The sequence below is a fragment of the Mixophyes fleayi genome, chromosome 12 (genome assembly GCF_038048845.1).
Source record: "Mixophyes fleayi isolate aMixFle1 chromosome 12, aMixFle1.hap1, whole genome shotgun sequence".
Taxonomy (NCBI): Eukaryota; Metazoa; Chordata; class Amphibia; order Anura; family Limnodynastidae; genus Mixophyes; species Mixophyes fleayi.
The window spans coordinates 39,715,479-39,734,325 of NC_134413.1; positions in this window are offsets into that span (position 1 = coordinate 39,715,479).

Below are 18,847 nucleotides of genomic sequence, written 5' to 3' on the forward strand. Positions count from 1 at the left end.
GAGTTACTTTCTCCACCATTCAAACAATCCTGCACTGCAATATTCGATTACGTTTTCTCTTGCAGTCATGTCCAGGGATGTTGGCTACAGTATAATGGGCCTTAAACATCCTTATAAAACTACATACAGTGCACACGAGAACATTAAGCTCCCTGGAGATTGATTTGTAACCTTGAGATTGTCGATGCTTGGCTACGATCCTCTGTCTGATCTCCTCAAGCAATTCTCTAGCTTTTTTATTGTTTATAAAGTGTTAGACTGGTACATTCTTTTTGAGTGTATGCTCTGTTCTACATCATAGTAGAAATATTTAGTAACTTTGTTGATCCAGAAAAAAATCTGATTGTCATTGTTGGAGTCATTGTATAAAACATTATTTTGGATTGGTTGCAAAGCAGTCAGACCACTCAATTTCTGCTCAAATGGTTGATTTTTACTTGTAAAATATTGTTCCATAATTTGTGGTGCCCGGCAAAGACAAATCAACCTTTGGGCTTGCTTATAGGAGGTGTAATTGGAGCCAACTGAAGATCGGCCTAATTTTCTCCCTGCTCGGTGTGTCTAATTTTGAGTACAACATGCAGGTGTTCTTTTGTCCAGAACAATTACCAGATGTGTTAGGAACCCCTCCAGCCGGCACAACACAACCCGGAATCTACTCTGCCAGTCAGATGTTCACTGGAGCCCCTGATGGTGGGGACAGACTAGGCCGCAGACTGACAGAGGGTCGTGAAGTGTGTACCGGCTGGGGAGAACCCAGGCAAGCAGAGTGAGGTCCACGCAGAGGTCAAGGGCCGGCAGCAGACAACATAATCGGTAAACAAGCTGAGGTCAGGGGTCACAGGCAGATAGCAGGAACGGTAAACTAGCCGAAGATCAGGGTCAAAGGAAACACAAGCGAAGTCCAATTTAAAGCCAGGGGTCATACACGGGAAATCAGTAGCAGTATCAGGATACAGGAACAGGAACAAGAAGGTCAGCAGACTGGAGCACAGAAGCTATAACCGGCAATGAGGTAGCAGACCTCATTGCCTTAAATAGTGAGGACAGCCAATCAGAGCCTGGCTCTGATAATACCCAGCCCCCTGAATCTAAATTCATTAGCCCGCAGGCTAGTAATATTGATGGGCGCATGCGCCCGGCTTCTCATTGCCGGGACGCAGCGCTGAAGCGTCCCTCCGTTGCCCCGGCAACGGTCGGGTCACAGGCGGAAGTGACGTCCCGGTCGCCATAGCGACGGCCGGGACGCAGGTAGGAGAGTCGCGGCGGCTGGGCACCGCCGCGGCTCGTAACAAGATGTGAGCATGTAAAGTACTTAAGACTAAAGAGTCTCAGTCAACAACCTTGTGGCGCTGTATTCATAATTCCCTGCACAACTCCTAATCTAGGCTATGATAAGAAAGCACTCCCAATTAAATGTTAAATTTACCTGAGCTGCTCTTCTGTCTTCAGAGCCCTAAAAACTGCATTCAGAAGCAATTCTATTTGCTATATATATCAGGTGGATCTCTTTGCAATCAACATGTTTGGCTTTCACTGTGTAAGTCATATATTGTGACTTTCCAGCAAATGTTGAAGGACAATTTCCTGTATGGTCGGTCATCCAGAGTTATAGTTCAGAGATTCCCTACCCTTGATATCTAGACACTAGTGTTATTTACCGTGTGGAGTTATTATATACTAAAAAAGCATTGTCTCATTTTTATTACGCATATAGTCATTAATGTGGTTATGATTAACAATTTGTAATATAAAAATCAATTATTCTTGACATTTTCAGAAATGAATGCACCAGAAATGGAACAGATTAATGTGCTGTTACACTGTGTTCACAAGGTCCTTTGGCATTTTCACTGTTGAGTCACCTAAGAATTAGTTAGCCAGCTGGCCACCCCATACATAGTATCTGATGATGTATCAAAAAGTTACTTGCAGGTATATATTTTGCAGTGAAAGTGTGCAGCACTGATTTTTATATGTTTTCAGCAAGTCTAAAAAAGGCCAGGTTTCAACTCTTTATATATTTTTGAAGGAATCACCAAGTGAATCTACATACTAACTAGAGATATCCGCTGACCCCCTTGTATTGGTTTTGGATGTACTTTTGGTTCTAAAATGTCTTTGTGTTTTGGTTTTGTTACAGAATTTGGCAAAAATCCTGAAAGGTTTTGGTTTTGAATCTGGGTTTAATCATACTTGCCAACTCTCCCGGAATGTCCGGGAGACTCCCGCATTTTGCGAGAGTCTCCCGGACGAGTGTGGCAATCTCCCTGATAGGAAGTGGGCAGAATTCGGTTTAAACGCCACGATTCACCAGGAATCGCGGCGTTTAGCCTCGCCCCCACTGTAAAATGACGCGATTTGCGTCATTTCGTCACGGGGCGGGGCCAAAATGACGCGATTTCGGCGCCCCGCCCCCTGCACGCTACGTCCCAGCCGGCATCTCCCGGAAAAAGAAATACAAATGTTGGCAAGTATGGGTTTAATTAAAAATTGTGGAAAAATAGGTAAAATGATGTGATGTTGAGCTGTTTTTGCTCCTATAATAACATTTATTTCCAGTTATTACAGTCTATTTTCTAATGATCTCTTCACAGCTGGCCAAAGTCTGCAGCGAGCTGGCTGGCTAATATTGGTGACAGAGCATCAGCAAAAATACATGGCAGCTTACTAAAAGATACAATCACCATTTCTGCTTTCATTTACTTTTAATTCAATTCCATATCTCACATTATAAGTCGACATTTCGGACCTTCATTTCAACCTTTTTCAAGACAACCACATAAAGCAACAGAAAATATTGATATTAAAAACCATGTAGTTACCAGATTTCTTATGCAATCCCAGATTGTCTTCATTAGCAGCTCACGATTCATCAATAGGTCATAGTCTACAGTTCATTGCAAAATATATGAGGCAATGGATCTTTTGTATTTGCTATGAGGCACACCAAACAATATACATTCCACCCGGGAACGCATAAACCGGAAGTGCCAAACCTGAAAGTACAGAAACAGGTTATAGCTATAAGAAGCAAACACAGCAATGCCTAGGTGAATCCATATATGTTTATTCCTCATGAGTACCTAAGGCAGGTACCAAGGAGATGCAATAACGCACCTCCACTATCAAATGCACACTTGGGTGTTATGTGTTTCAGCTTGGAACGCATTAACCGTAAGTGCAATATATCACTTCCTGTATAACAAGCGTTTTGGTTCCATATTTTCTGGAAGTTACATTTTGCCTCGTTTTCAGATCCGATTTTGGAGCGAAGATTCGAGTCGTGTTTTGTATCTTTTCGGAACCCTAAACCTTGGATCTATCGGATTTCTCCAAATCCAAACCACTCATCTCTAATTATAAATGACTTTTTTATCAACAAAACATTTTTAAAAACATTTTTATGTTTGAACAATAAATATAAGATCTGTGGGTTCATTCCACAAAAATCTATTAGCCCCATTTTGTGAAGAGTTATGAGAACCAATGGGGCATATTCAATTGGGCGCGTTACTGTTACTTGCACATTATTACCATTATTATGGTAACAATGCGTGTAATTACCATTATTACGGTAGTCCTAACGCCGGCTTTTTGCTCGCAGCTCCCTGTGCTGCGAGCAGAAAGCCGGGTTAATAGATACAGTACCAACAATATACTCCTGTTGCTTGTGGTTGAGTGGTGGGTTATAGCTCATTTGGCTGTTGTGGGTCTATAGCTCTTTGCCCTGTTTACAGCCCTGATGCAATGTATATTGTGGTGGATTGGTACCTTCTGTATGGATTGTGTCTTTAGCTCTGTGGGGGTGTTTTAAGCTCTTGGTTATTAAGAGCTTACAATATAGGGCAGTGTTGTTGTGATATGTGTTAGTTGGTGCTGAGATGTCCTAGGCTATATTGTTGTGTTTAAGCAGAAGGTTTTGTGAGGTGTACAACAGCTATGTGTTCTATGGGGTGGGTTTGTAGAGTGGGTGTGGGAATGAGTTTACTTTTGCTTATGAAGCTCTTAGAAGAGCAATTTGGTGGTTGTCAGCCGGTCTCTCTCTTCCGTTGGTAGGCGCTGCAGATGGAATTGATTGTAGCGTGTACCGAGCGGTAGCATGACTGGGGCCGAGCGGGTACTCCTGGTTCATCTAGTGCGCCAACACCGGACTTCCGGTGTTGGTGGAGCGTACTGTGCGTTCCACTGCGGGCTGGATTGTTTCTTGCCTCTCTGCTTACAAGTTTGTTTCTGGAGAGTTGGGCGAGTGGTGTTTCCAGGAGTAGAGATGAGTGTTCGGGGAGTCTTTGGCGGGGTGTGTAGGGGTGGTCCAACGCGTTTCGTCCTTCGACTTCGTCAGGGATGTGGATGTCTCTATACACCTCCCCTGCCCCCCCCCCCCTCTCCCTCTCTCTCTCTCTATCTTTTTCTTCCCCAGGTTGCGCCACGGCACAAACAAGTATACAAAAAACAAGTTCGGCAACCGGAACACCCGAAGAATCCGTAACGGCAGCACCAATCCCAAAGACACTCCCGTCAAGCGCAGACGTCCAAGGTAAGCTCACCAAAAAAAGCCCCTACCACCTGATCCAGAAAGCCGGGTTAAAACTACCGTAATAACGGTAATAGTTTTAATCCGGCAGTACTTTGGGGGGAAATGAATTCCCCCCAATGTGTGGGAGATGTGCTCACCTCTAGTACTGTGCATAGTAAATTACTGAATGACTGAATGTAATTGTTTTTATATTATTGGAAGAGATCAGTGAAACAATTTTGCAAGATTTACATTTTCCTGAGATTCACTGATTTGGAAATTCCAAATCTATTAGCAAGCCTTGAGATGATTCGAAAAAAATCCAGCAAAAAGGAACCAGAACGCAAAGATTCATTTTGTGGTCTCAGATTTCTCAAGCTGCCTAAGCACTATTTGCCATCAGATTGTACAGTAGTGAAAAGAGAAGAATAGTTCTTCTGTTTTTGTTATAACTTACGCTAATCACTTACAGCCCGGATCATAAAAAATATTTAATAAGGCTTATTACGCTGTGGGCATAAGGTGCAGGAGTAAAAGCCAAATGTGGAGTGTTGTGATGGTTACTCTGTCTACAGAGATCTAGTGATAAAGTGATATTAGTAGCACAAATAAGCTTTCTTCTATTCTGCCATCATCATCCATTTTTTATCTCATACAATCTATAAATCTATTTGTAGGACATGTGTTTACTTGCCAAAGGGGTTATAAATAGTTTAAAACTCACATATATAGAGAGATATATTCATACCAACAGCAAATATCAGTCCTAAATATATGGAAATATATCAATGTTTCCTCTGCAGATCTATGAAGATAAAGAGCAAGTGCACAGTAAGGCCTCCATAATTCAGTGTAGTGTTTTAGCCAATTTCAATCCTAAATAAAATTAGTTAAATTAATTTCCTCCTCTGAAGTTGAAAACTATTTTTGAGAGGTTTGACATGGTTATATTTTGTGAATGGCTACCACGACAAAGCACCACAATAGGTCCTTCTATGGCTGATGAAGCAAAAAACAACCCCACAATTAAATGGTACAGAACACAATTCAGTTATTCTCCTGCACCACCATGTTTCCCTTCTACAACCCCTCCTATAATTCTTTGCTTTCAGGAAATGCTCATGTTTAAACCACTGAGATGAACCACTGAGGTCACATAGGACAAGTAAATATAGCTCTTGTGCCTGGCTCCACATCCCATCCTAAGCATATAATAAGTCCATCCAGTCAGGAAAGTGGTTCCCAGTAAGGTGTGGCTCTAAAATTATACTGATATATGAAATTGATAAAATTGCTGAAATATTCAGTTGATGTATTTGCAGTGAAAGGGTTACTGTAATCAGTAAGGATAAAAGAGATGAGTGTTGGCTTCTCACCTTGCTGCCCTGGTACACAAATGAAAAAAAGTTAAACATATGCTAGTTATGGATTATAGGGAACAAAGGATCAGAATGGTATTATGCGTGTAATGCAAACAGACCAGTTTGAACCAGCTTTTCAGCGGGAAGATTAGAATGCATCTGTCATCTGTTGCAGAGCTGACCCCCACCCTTGGAGGGCATCGTTTGAGCTGGCCAATGACCTGCATTTTACTGGACTGTCCTGAAGCCTGAACCTATGGAAACATGCCAAATCATCTCTATTGTTTTAATGTAACACCAACTGTATATAAGCTCTGGGTACAACAGACAGTCTTCTTGACCGCAGACTTCAAGATTGAATGATTGTATGCTGGATCCAGGGCGTCTGCATATGTAATTGGCTGCAATTATTTTATTAAATTGTTACTCTGCTATATTCTGCTATTAAATCTGATTGTGCGTTGGAACCACACAAAACGCAGTGAATGATTATTGGTAAGCGATAAAATGACTTTAATACTATTTAATTTATTGTTGGGAGTGAGGGAAATGGGTTTTGATTAAATGGGTATACTGTTAATTTAATTTTGGACTGGTTCGAGGGAAATAGGTCTACTTATTAAATGTGAATATTATTATTGTTAGGAATGGAGGGAGGCCTAATTATAAAACATGGGTGCTAATGATTTAACACCGGGGCTGGTTGGAGTTTTATAAATCTCATGTACCCATTTTTTTTTCAAAATAGGGCATCCAACATTCCAGGATCAAGACACCAGCAGCCACAGGTGGTGAAAGTGACAAGACAGGTAGGAGAGAGCAGGACAGTCTGCACACTGTCCTGAATCTGGTGGGACAGTCCTGAATTTGGGTGACTGTCTCACTTAGTCAGGATTTGGTCCGACTGCAAGGACAGTTGGGAGGTCTGCTCTGCTACGCAACATACTGCTTGTGAAGGCAGAGCTGTGTGCATCTAACAGTAGTGCACACAATATTGCCTGTGTATTTGTCTAAAATTTGTCTAAAATGATAACCATGTTACATAACAGGGTCCTCCCGAGCCTTAATCCACCTCTGGTTAGGGGAAAGGAGCTGATAGCTGCTCCCAGTCTCCAAACAGGACACAGACTGCAGAGCAAGCCGAGGAGCTCTAAGTAACACTAGATTTGGTAATCTCGTGAGAAAAAGAGATTTCATGCTCACTCTACAAGAAGTTCCCACCCTGATAGATGTCAGCAGCACCAGAAGCATAGATAAGTACAGTGGGCTGGGGGTGTCATAATTAGAGATGCTCAGGCTCTGTTCCTCGAGAACCGAACACACCCAAACTCAGGGGATCTGAGTACCGAGCCGGCACTTTTGTGCTTTTTCGGAATCGAAAACGAGGCAAAATTTCATCGTTACATCGTCGGATCTCAGATCTCGCGAGTTTTGAAATCTATAAATACCGCCCTCTACTGCGATTTAGCACCATTTGAAAGAGGGACACAGAAGGGGTAGCACAGTGTGTAGAGCAGTTGGGCAGTCAAATAGATAAAATTGAAAGAGGAAGGGTTAGCAGTGTTCAACAAAGTCTATAGTGACATTCATGAGAGCTCCATTGCTAATTCTCATTGCACAAAAATAAAAATACTAGTACTGGCAGGGTTGGGGTAATTCTGCAGTCAAATTCTACTGTGTTATATAGGTAACACACAAAGAGGAGAGCTCCATTGCTAATTGTCATAGCTGAAATACAAATACTAGGCCTTGCAGGCTTTTCTTCTGACTTTTCAGTCAAATTGTACGGTGTTATATAGGTTACACACAAAGAGGAGTGCTCCACTGCTAAGAGTCATTGCTGAAATACAAATATGAATCCTGGTACGCTTGTCCTCTGAATTTGCAGTCAAATTGTACGGTGTTATATAAGTTACACACAAAGAGAAGAGCTCCATTGCTCCATTGCTAATTGTCATTGCTGAAATAGAAATTATAGAGCTGGCTGGCTTGGTCTAAATCTGCAGTTACATTTTACTGTACCATAGCTCACTCAAAAATAGGAGAGGTGGCAGGGTTCAGTGCTAAAACAGAAATTGTAATAATAGTGTTCTTAAAAGTCTCCAGTGACATTGTACTGTGCCATAGCTCATACAGAAACAGGGGGGTGACATTGTTGTTGTCACTCTCCAGTCTCAGTCTTGATGATACTAATCCCTCTACCTCATGTGCTAAAGCCTATGTTCAAGTGCATAGTGGTTTTAAGTCAGGGAAACAGAAATTGAAATAAAAAGCTTGTACCTTTTTTAAGAAAAAAAACCTCTCGAAAAAAGGGTGAAAGTTTACTGTAGGAAAACATAAAATTGCCAAGATGCCATTCTACCAAAATATTACCAAGCATACCAGTATCAGGTAGCTCACTTCTCTTAGCTAGATTTCAGCACCTGCAATCTATACTGTCACCATATTCACCGTCATAATTGTGTATATCTTCCTCAAACAATACTAATTCATCCCCGCTGGAATCCACCATCCCAGAAGTCTATGTACTTTGATGTAATTGCCGATAATGACCTTCCTCATGGAATTTGTAGTTCATTTTATGGCAGAGATGTCAAAATGTTTTGCTGACTCATCTGCATCACCACTGGGTGTCTTGGAAAATGTAGTTTTTTTCCTAGAAGCAGTTGCCAGAGAAACTGAAGGAGGAGACGTCATTACAATATACGGTCAGCGGTATTACCATTGACCTGCACCTTGATAACCATCTCTCACTCCCGTCTTCAAGACTTCTCACGTGCTGCTCCCCACTTATGGAATTCCCTACCACGCTCAATCAGACTTTCCCCCAGCCTTCAAATCTTTAGATGCTCTTTGAAAACCCATCTGTTTTTTAGCGGTGACCTTATCCTCGATAACACTATTCACACTAATGCACCCTCACAACTATCCCAATCTCCAATCTGAGCCACATTCGCTCCTCTTGTTTCAGCTGTGCCCTCTTCCCTTTAGAATGTAAGCTCTGTAATGAGCTTGGTCCTCCATACCCTTTGTTTTCATGTCTCTATTCATTTTGTCTGCCTTGTCTGTTCTTGTTTTATGTATGTCCTGTTTTATGTATGTCCTTGCACTGTAGTGCCTTACAAATCTACGATAATAATAACAATAATAAAAATAATATGCCTCTTAGTGAAGCAGATGATACACAGAGTAGCCTGCCTCTGAAAAATGTCATGTTCTTGGGTACATGCTGCTGCTGTCCCTGCTAGTGAAGGCGAATCACCAATCCAGTGGGCTGTTACTATTATATAATCTTTAATTTGCCCAGTTCCGCTTGTCCACTTATCTGTGGTTAAGTGTACAGTTGGTAGCATGGCATTTTGTGGAGCAATAATTACATTTTTACGAACCTTCTGGTAGAGGTGAGGAATAGCTTTTCTAGTAAAATGGTGTCATGATGGAATTTGGTAATGAAGACACAAGACTTCAAATAATTGTCTAACACCAACTGCATTAATAGTGGATATTGGACGCTGATTTAATACTAGCATAGTCGCCATGGCATCTGTGATCTGCTTTGCGACTGGGTGACAGATTTCTTACTTTCTTACTGTTGCAAAAGATTGTTTAACAGTCAATTCTTGTAAACTACTAGTAGTTTTCTTCTGGGTTGAAGATCCACCCCCAGCAGCAGCAGCGGGTCTAACACTCAATAATTCTTCACACGAATCATGGTTAGTGGAGGAGTCATCTAGCCATAGCAACTTGGATGCAGGACTAACTCCCATCACTTGTGAGGATATTGATGATAAAGGTGTTGGCGGTGTAGATTGCAGATGCCGAGATCTAGATGAGAGAAGGGAGGTAGCTCATGCTGGACTGCTTGCTGTTATTTTTTAACATAAGTTTATGATTTTCCCAAGAGCTTTCCACGAACTCGCTTCAAATAGCGTAACATGGATGAGGATCCTAGATGGTTACAGTCCCTACCTCTACTGACTGTGGCTTTACAATGCTATGAATGGCTAAACAACTCTTGTCAGAATTTAGGTAAAAATAATTCCACACATAAGAGGTGGATTTTTTGGTCTTATGCCTAGGCATGGCAATGGTCTATGGTCTTCATTTTATCACTGGCAAGAACTGCTGCAATCTTTGTTTGAAAGTGTATGAAAATAATATTGTGACCTATGAGGTGGTCTAAATTGACTGCAAATGACTTGAAATTTGTGTTATTGAGGTTGTGTTATTGAGGAACCAAAAAAGAGCAAAATGATGTCATTTTAGCATATTTTAGCTATTTTTCTAAAAAGTACAGATCCAAAACCAAAACCAAAACAACAAGCCCGGTTTTGCCAAAACCAAAACACAAAAATAATCCAGATCCAAAACTAAAACCACTTCACGGGGGTCAGTGAGCATCTCTAGTCATAATGGGAGGGTGTAATAAATGTAATGTTTTAATACAATATATGTATCAATGCCCCATGTTGACCCCTCCCCCAGCACAATGTGGTCATGCCCTTTTTGGCGTGGTGGCACACAGTTTGTTTGAAACTTGTCTATGGAGGGGGGCCCCAAAAGTTCACTATACCTGAGCCCCAATTTTTAGTCCCAGTCCGTCTCTGTGACCTGAGTATATTTTATGCCTGATTTTGAAATTGTAAGTATAATTTTAGAAGATTATTAGTATATTTGGAATAATGAACTTTTGAATGAGGGATCTTGATAAAAAATAAAAAGTCATAGAGAATAGAAACTGAACTTTTTTTTATTTCTACGTGATCTTCAAAACAATTCAAAAAAATTGACAACTTCTGTGTTATTGCTAACATCTTAACAAAAACTAAATTTTTTTGTTGCTTACGAATGAGATCTTTGAAAATTAAAACAACACAAAAACAAAATCAGTCTTATAACATCAGTTTTCTTTTCAATCGCTGCAATATAAAATCAGACTTTCTTGGCTTATAAATTTGTAACATGCTTGGCATGTATGATTGGTCTTACGATCATTTTAGCAGTATAAACTTGACATCTTTTTCAAACTCCTGGGTGTAAAGGTATCATCCTCCGATTTCTGCAAGTCCCCAGCGACTTTGCAGTGAAAATTTAAAGCAGCGATGGCTTGTAAATACATTATTATTATTACACTGATATATTGTGATCACATTGATTCCAGCCATATTTAGCATGGCATAAAAAAACTTGGACCATTTTCTCGAATTGCTGTTCACATCATATGTCGAACAAAGCTTATCTGCAGCATCTACTCAAAAGAATAAATAAAACATCACATACTAAATGTCACGGTCATCTGTATTTCTTGATCCGATTCGGGACCATTGGGTCTAGCTGGATCATGACTGAAATGGAACCTAGAGGCCTTCAGGATCTCTCTGCTCTTCTAGAGTCCTCAGAGTAGCACAAGCAGTATAGGAAAATAAGGACCAGAGTCTGTGTCTGGGTACTGGACTGAAATCTGGCGTAATAACTGACTGGAACTGTTCGTGGGAATTTAATCTCGACTCCTATGGCCAGGCACACTGGACTGGAACTCACTAATAAGAACTCAGATAGGAAACATACGGAAACTAAGAACAGAACAAACTGTAACTGGAGACAGATATTAGGAACTCAGAACCGTGAAACGGAATGGCTAACTCAGGACTGCGTGGCCAGCCACAGACCTGGAACCTACAGGCAGATAAAGGGAACTGAAAATAAGCCATAGTGACTCAGCCATAGCAGCAGAACAGGTGATACCGGTAAAATCACTGGTACTGCAGAATAGATACTGGTGGTGCAAAGTTCTTACTGAGGTAAGTGCTACTGGTGAATGCAGAATATTGCAGGTAGATGAGCAGCTTGGAAGTGCAAAGTACATGCAGAATGATGAACTCTGGGTAATGCAGGATGCTTGAAAGAAGATATGCACTTTAGAATGCAGGATACTTGCACAGTGATATATAGTTGGTAATGCAGGATGTACACAGAAGATGATCACTTTGTAACACAGGGAATCAGGAACAGTGATTCTGGAACCTGGAGCCAAGATCTCAGGTGCAGGTATAAATAGGGTGTACAAAACAACTATTGGCTGCACAGTTCATGTGATCACAGCTGCTGAATCTTGTTGGTCTAGAAAGATCACCTGACTGCATCCAAGAAGGCCGCGCCCATGCAGAAGAACAAGCAGTATGTGTTTGTTTACAAACGGAGATGAGATGGACAGGATTGCTGCAGGCGACCAGGAGGGACCCGGGTAGCTATGATATGACAATGACAAATGAGATAAATGCAGCTAAGACCCCGATGTATGATGCTAAAATGGCACAAAATTGTTACACCAACAATGAGGTTGGGTCACAATAACATTTTTGGAGTATGCATCCGTCTAGTACTCTGCGCTGACACCGGTTGACTGAGTGGTAACGGGAAACAAATAGAAAGGAGTCTTAACTTCAGCTACTGAGAGGTTTGGCAACATCACATAATTAGTAAAAAGATTCACGAAATTTAAAACGCTCCGGTCATCATGACCCATCCTCAATGAGGCTGAGTTAACATTGTTCATTCTCAGGAGCATAACCATTCGGATGGCAAAGGCTATTTTTTTTCTTGAGAGATGGTTGTTGGACATATTGTTAGTGGTAGGGCTGATGGAAAATACCATAAACTTGTAGAACAGGCAGAAGAGGACTTCACCTTTAGCAGCTTCCTTTCCCGTAGAGCTGAACAGGCTCACAGTTACTCAGATGCCCCCAGGTCTTAAACTCAGAGTAGTACAAGTTTATAATATAACCATATGTTACGACTCTGCCTCTAATTTGTATGTGGCAGCAGTAGGTGCTGCTGTTTTGCTCCTGAACTTTTCACCATGCCTGTAGGAGATAATCTCCCTGCTTGATTAGAACTCACTTGTCTCACAGCTTTAAATACCTGCCTCAATCTGTGCTCTGGGCAGTTCATCGTTTATCTGTGTCTGCTGCTTGTTTCTCCCTGTTCCTGTGTTTGTTCTACTGCTGCTTGATCTCCCGTTGTGACCTCGGTCTGAATACCGGTTCATGCTTATTCGCTTGTGACCCTGAACTCTGCCTGGATACTGGAAACTGCTAAAACTCTTGTTGCACCTGACCTTGGCTTGATTACTGGTTTATGCTGATTTGCTTGTCACCCTGAATTCTCACTGAACTCTGGTTTCTGCTTGAACTTTTGTTGATCAGACCTGTGCCTGGTCCCTGGACTACTCAGCTACTCAGTTTGTCTGCTTTCCTCAACAGCCTCGTGCCTCCTGGCAATTGGGTAACTAATTATGCTTGTTCCTGCATTTTGAACTTTCCTGCCATTCATCACACGTGTTCATATCTGTATTTTGGAGTTATACCTGTTTATACTGTTACCAGAAAGCCTGCATATCCCACAAACTGAGTCCTTGTTCATATATTTGCCTGAATAAAGACATTGGTTTATTATACTTTTGTTGCTGCTTCCTGAATTTGCTAGGAATCACAACACTGTAGTGCAGGTTAGGGCCCAATGGTAGAAGGTAGCAAAGTCAGAGCAGACTAAGATCAAAAGGCAACAGCAGGCAGCGGAGTTAGGTCCAGGCAAGGGTCAGGGCTGGCAGAAAGCAACGTATGCGGACAACAGGCAGAGGTCAGGGTCACAAGCAATCCAAAGTCCAGTAAGCAAGCCAGGAGTCATACACAAAGAATAAATCCAAATAGCACAGGAGCAGGTCAGCAACCAGAGACTGAAAGCTATAATCGGCCAAGCCCTCCCTGCCTTAAAGACACAGATAGGCCAATAGAAATGAGAGGACACACATGAAGAAATCAGTGATTCACGGCAGCCAGCAGTGGAGCTGCGGCTCGTGACAGTTAGTTGTACCCAGTGGTTAAAGTGGGGCTGTATACAGTGGTATACCATACCGCCACATTTCCTACTGCCTTCACTGTAAAACTATCAAATTCCATTCACTTGCTTTCCCATTACATTTTCATACTGCCACTTCTAAATTTTCTTACCACCACTTCTAAGTTCCAGTTTGACCACTGGCTGTACCTATATATTCTGGTTATTAATACTTTTTTTTTTTGAGGAAATACCTTCGTTCTAGGAGCAAAGATACCTTTACTACATAACATTGTATCTTAAAATATTTCTGTGTCTTATGGGGCTAAGGTGTGAGTCATAGATTGCTGAAGGAGGTTGCAAGAAGTGATACATGCACTTCCTAGGTTGTTAGGCAGAACACACAATCACAAGTAGTGTGGCATGTCATTTTAGAACGTTATGTTACTAATAAGACCCATGCAGTAAATGTGGAGCCTGAGATTCATAAAACATTACTTCTCTGTACTTTACAATCTTAACCAAGAGCTGCTTTTTGTAATTTAGAAGTATTTAATGTTTTCCCTACTACTTTAGCTGCCACTTCTTACTGATTGTGCCTGCCTAGGTTTTAAATGGTCTATTTATTATTGGGAGATAACCCTTTTCTCAAGGAGAAAATTTTGTGTTCTTGTTGGAGTTAGGGCTTCTCCTAATACATCAGTCTTGGTCGGGTTTCACTGGATGCCTATTTAGGTAGGATTCTGATGGTACATGTACAGACGCAATCCCCTTATCACTGGGATACCAATTGGAAATAGGAAGATCATAGATACTCCCCAGTTCCCATCTCCCATGGCAGCAGTAGAAAACTATCCTAGGGCTGATTAATGATAAATCGACCCCTAGGGCAGAAAATGAAGCTAATTCAACACCACCACAAACTCACAAGAACTCACAGAACTGCAAGGAATTCACTCATCTTTAATTCTTGAGAAAGAGTTTTTCATCTACTGTCCACTTTTTAATACAATAGCAAAGTTACCTTCAGTAGGTGGAGGAAAACAACAGAGAGCTGTGTTATTACCAATTAGTTTAATAGAGAAATATAACTTGATTTTTAGTAAGGTTTCATTATTGCTTTTGTATAACTTAATTATAACTCACTTTATTTTCCCTTTATTTACCTAAAAACAATTTAATAACAATTGGCATAATGCATTCCATATTGCTAGTTCTGTCAATGTGAATTAACATCAGTAGACATAGCAATAGAATATCTTGCACTGTAGGCATTTACTGCAAATGCCTGCTCTAATACGTCATTAAGTTGTATCCTTATGTCCCCCTCCTGTGCCCTCTGTCCCCCTCCTCTGCTCTCTGTCCTCCTCCTGTGCCCTCTGTCCCTCTCCTCTGCCCTCTGTCCCCCTCCTCTGCTCTCTGTCCCCCTCCTCTGCTCTCTGTCCCCCTCCTGTGCCCTCTGTCCCCCTCCTGTGCCCTCTGTCCTCCTCCTCTGCTCTCTGTCCTCCTCCTTTGCCCTCTGTCCCCCTCCTCTGCTCTCTGTCCTCCTCCTCTGTCCCCCTCCTCTGCCACGATCCCTCTCACTCTGCCCCGCGCCAGGCGGCAGCCATAGAAAAAAGAAGGAACACAGAAACTTACCAATCCGCCGGGCGCCGGGACCCAGCAGCCTCCTCTCTGCCGCAGCAGCTTGTTACTGACATCGATATTCAGTGACAGCTGCGCGAGAGAGGAGGCTGCTGGGTCCCGGCGCCCGGCGGATTGGTAAATTTCTGTGTTCCTTCTTATTATTTATGGCTGGCCCGCGGCACCCCAGTGACAGCGCCGCGGCACCCCTGGGAGCCGCGGCGCACACTTTGGGAACCGCCGTCCTAGACTAAGATGACAATGGTGCTCAATGGAAACAGATCAGTAATATAATAGTGCAAGCTTTTATATGTAAATAAGATTTGCTGGCTTACATCGGAGATAAGCTTCCCATGCAAAGCAAGGATTGCACTGCAATAGTGGTTCTGTTATCACCATTTTAGGATGGGTAGGGTATAAATTGACAATTAGCATAATTGCGACAAGAGGTAGAGCGACAGTAAAATGCTGATTCGTTTACGAAATAGAGACTTACTGGAAAAGGGACAGACAACATTTCCAGCAAGTCTGCTATAAACGCTGACAGTAGAACAAGCTGGCACTGTGATTGTTGTCACTTAAAATTGCGACAGTTACATTTCTAGTATTCAGGGGCAATGCTTGGACCCGGTGCCTGTACACTGTTCAACCTTTCATAAAAAATATAATTTAAATTAAGGTTAATAGTGTTTGTAGCAAGCACCCCCATGCTTTTTATTTAAAGTTTTTTTATGAAGGGTTGGACATTAGACAGGTGTTGGGTACTCGCATTGCCCCCTTAATACCGCTAATGTAACTGTCGCAATTTTAAGTGATGACAACCACAGTGCCAGTTTGTTCTCCTGTCAGCTTTTATAACAAGCTTGGCAAAAATATTGTCTGTCATTTTTTCAATAAGTCTCTATTTCCTACATGTCAGGATTACACGAATCGGCATTTTAATGTCATTTTAACTCTTGTCGCGATTAACCTAATTGTCATTTCGCACCGCACCCATCCTTAAATGGTGATAAGATAACAAGTATTGCAGTGCAATCCTTGCTTTGCATGGGAAGCATGTCAGTATTACACAAATCGGCATTTTACTGTCACTTTAACTCTTGTCGCAATTATCCTATTTGCAATAATGACTACCACCGCTTAGAACGTTGTCGAAGTCAGCAAATTGGATAAAGTCATTTCAATTAAAGTCTAGCAAACTTGGTTGTCTTTGTCTGAAAAGATGCGTACGGTACGCATCGACGTACAAGGGCACGCTACGGCGTGAAAGGGCGTACGCATCCACTACACGTGGCAGCAACAGTAATTGGTCTTTTACCATACATTTGCACAAACACGCATACTTATAAAATAGTACACATTATTGGTAGTTGCAACACATAGTTAGTTATGTCGAAATATAGTAGTATTTATATGTTATATCAGAGTTACATGCATATTAGTGAAATACACAGAACGGGTTAAAGGAATAACATCATGAGTGGTATCATAATGAACCTTGTTACATATCCTACTGTTTGGTGCGCTCTGCAGAGTGCATACGCAAGTTATGAATGATAGGGAATTATGAACTACTTAAGACTAAGGAATTCTGGCGGGAAGAGCAGAGCATACCCCCTGCAGAGATGACCCCCTCCTTTGGATTCCTTAGGATGAACCAGCCAATGATTGACGACCCCTTGGACATTCCTGAGACCCGGACCAATAGATGCAAGCCATACCATCTTCATTGTATTACTGTACTTGATTGTGTATATAAGCAGCAGCTTGTGATCCAGAGTGCAGACTTCTTGTCCCCAGACTTCAGGATTGAATGACTGCACTGGATCCAGAGCGCCTGCGTTAAGTAACGGCTGTATTTACTATTACTTCGCTTGAGCATATTATTCTACTTATTTGCGAATAAATCTTTGTGCTTTGGAAACACAAATCGAGGTTCGACAATCGTTATTGGTTAGCGACAATACGCACATAACAATTGGGGGCTCGTGAGCTTTGGAGGTTTCGTTGCCGATGATACGCAAGACCAACGGATTTCGGTTCCTCAACAAAGGGTGGAGACGCGTCATAAACGGGTAAGAACGCATTGTGTTCAAAACCTGAATTTTACTCTGTGTTGTGAAACCGAATGTCCGTTTTGCATTATCTAGGGCACGCTAACTAGAACCTAGGGACAAAAGAGAAAACTGTTTCTTTTTTCTGTCATTGTGCGTTTTAACTGTATTGCATTGCTTAGCGTATGTGTATTTCCTGCTGTGCGTACGCGAACTTCCGATAAACTTGCCACGTGGTTAAACAATCGTTTTGATAGTTATTATACATGCATAGTATAATTACTTGTGAAAGCCTCTGAGACATTATTACTATTGTTGGGAACTTTTGATTTTCTGCGCAGAAAAGGTGTATAGTGTGTGATGTTGTAACGTAGATACACTGTTTTATTGTTGAGGTGCTCAGTTGCTGTCTGACGAGGCGGATTGCCCAACTGAAGGACGGTATACAGGGCAGGTATACCGAATGCGAAAACTGGGTTTTCGCAAAGCGCTACCAATAGATCGCAAGGTTTGCTAATAATTAGTATTGGTAGGCAGTGCGATCCGGTCGCACCGTTAGTGCGAATTGGTGAAGCAGCTAGGAGGAATTATACTGGAAAGGCAGGTTGATTGTATCGACTTTGCGCTCCCAGCGATAATAAACTCAGCAGATTTTGTGGTTTAGCCAGGGTATCGAGGAGCTGATAGCCCTTGGGGCCCACAGTGATATTTCTGTATTAGGGAAAAGCGAGTGAGCGCGGCTAAAGGAAATACGTTCACCGAGGATTATAGATCTCTAGCGGTGAGTATAGCAACAGAGTTGAAATTATTAGGTGGAAAGAACAGAGCATTGCGGTGTGTCTGTATTTCACATTTGGCCGGAAGGAACAGAGCATTGCGGTGTGTCTGTGTTCCGGGTAGAAGGTATATTGTTCAACATGGGTGCTAAGCATACGCTAGAGATGGTCAGTGTACTGCCTAAGGAAGGCCCTATTGGTTCAGCGAGGTTTCTCATGTGTAAGAAGTATGGTGCATATGCAACTGTGTATTTTGACACGTGGGTCGGGATGACCAAAGCTTGTGATAGGCCTTTCCCAACAATAGGGAGTTTTAATGCAGAGGTACTGAATACTGTAAAAGATAAAATATGGTTGATTAAGTCAACGAAAAAGAGAAATAGACATAATGATTGTTTAAAATTGTGGCAAATGGAAGGTAACACGTGGCAGAGCAGCGAATGCAAACCGGAAATAGGCGTGGCGAAAAGCGCGCGCAAGGCGGATGTAACCATTGAGAAGCGTGGCGAAGTCAGCGCAAGCGCGCCCCCGCCACCTTATGTGGCGGGAGAGGTAAGTACAGCCGTTGTTAAAACTGAAAATAGAAAAATTACTAAGTTGTACCCTGTTTTAAATCAGTTTCAATCAAGTGTATCTGAAAACGAAGATGAACCCACTGTGATTTCGGCCATTGCCCATGCT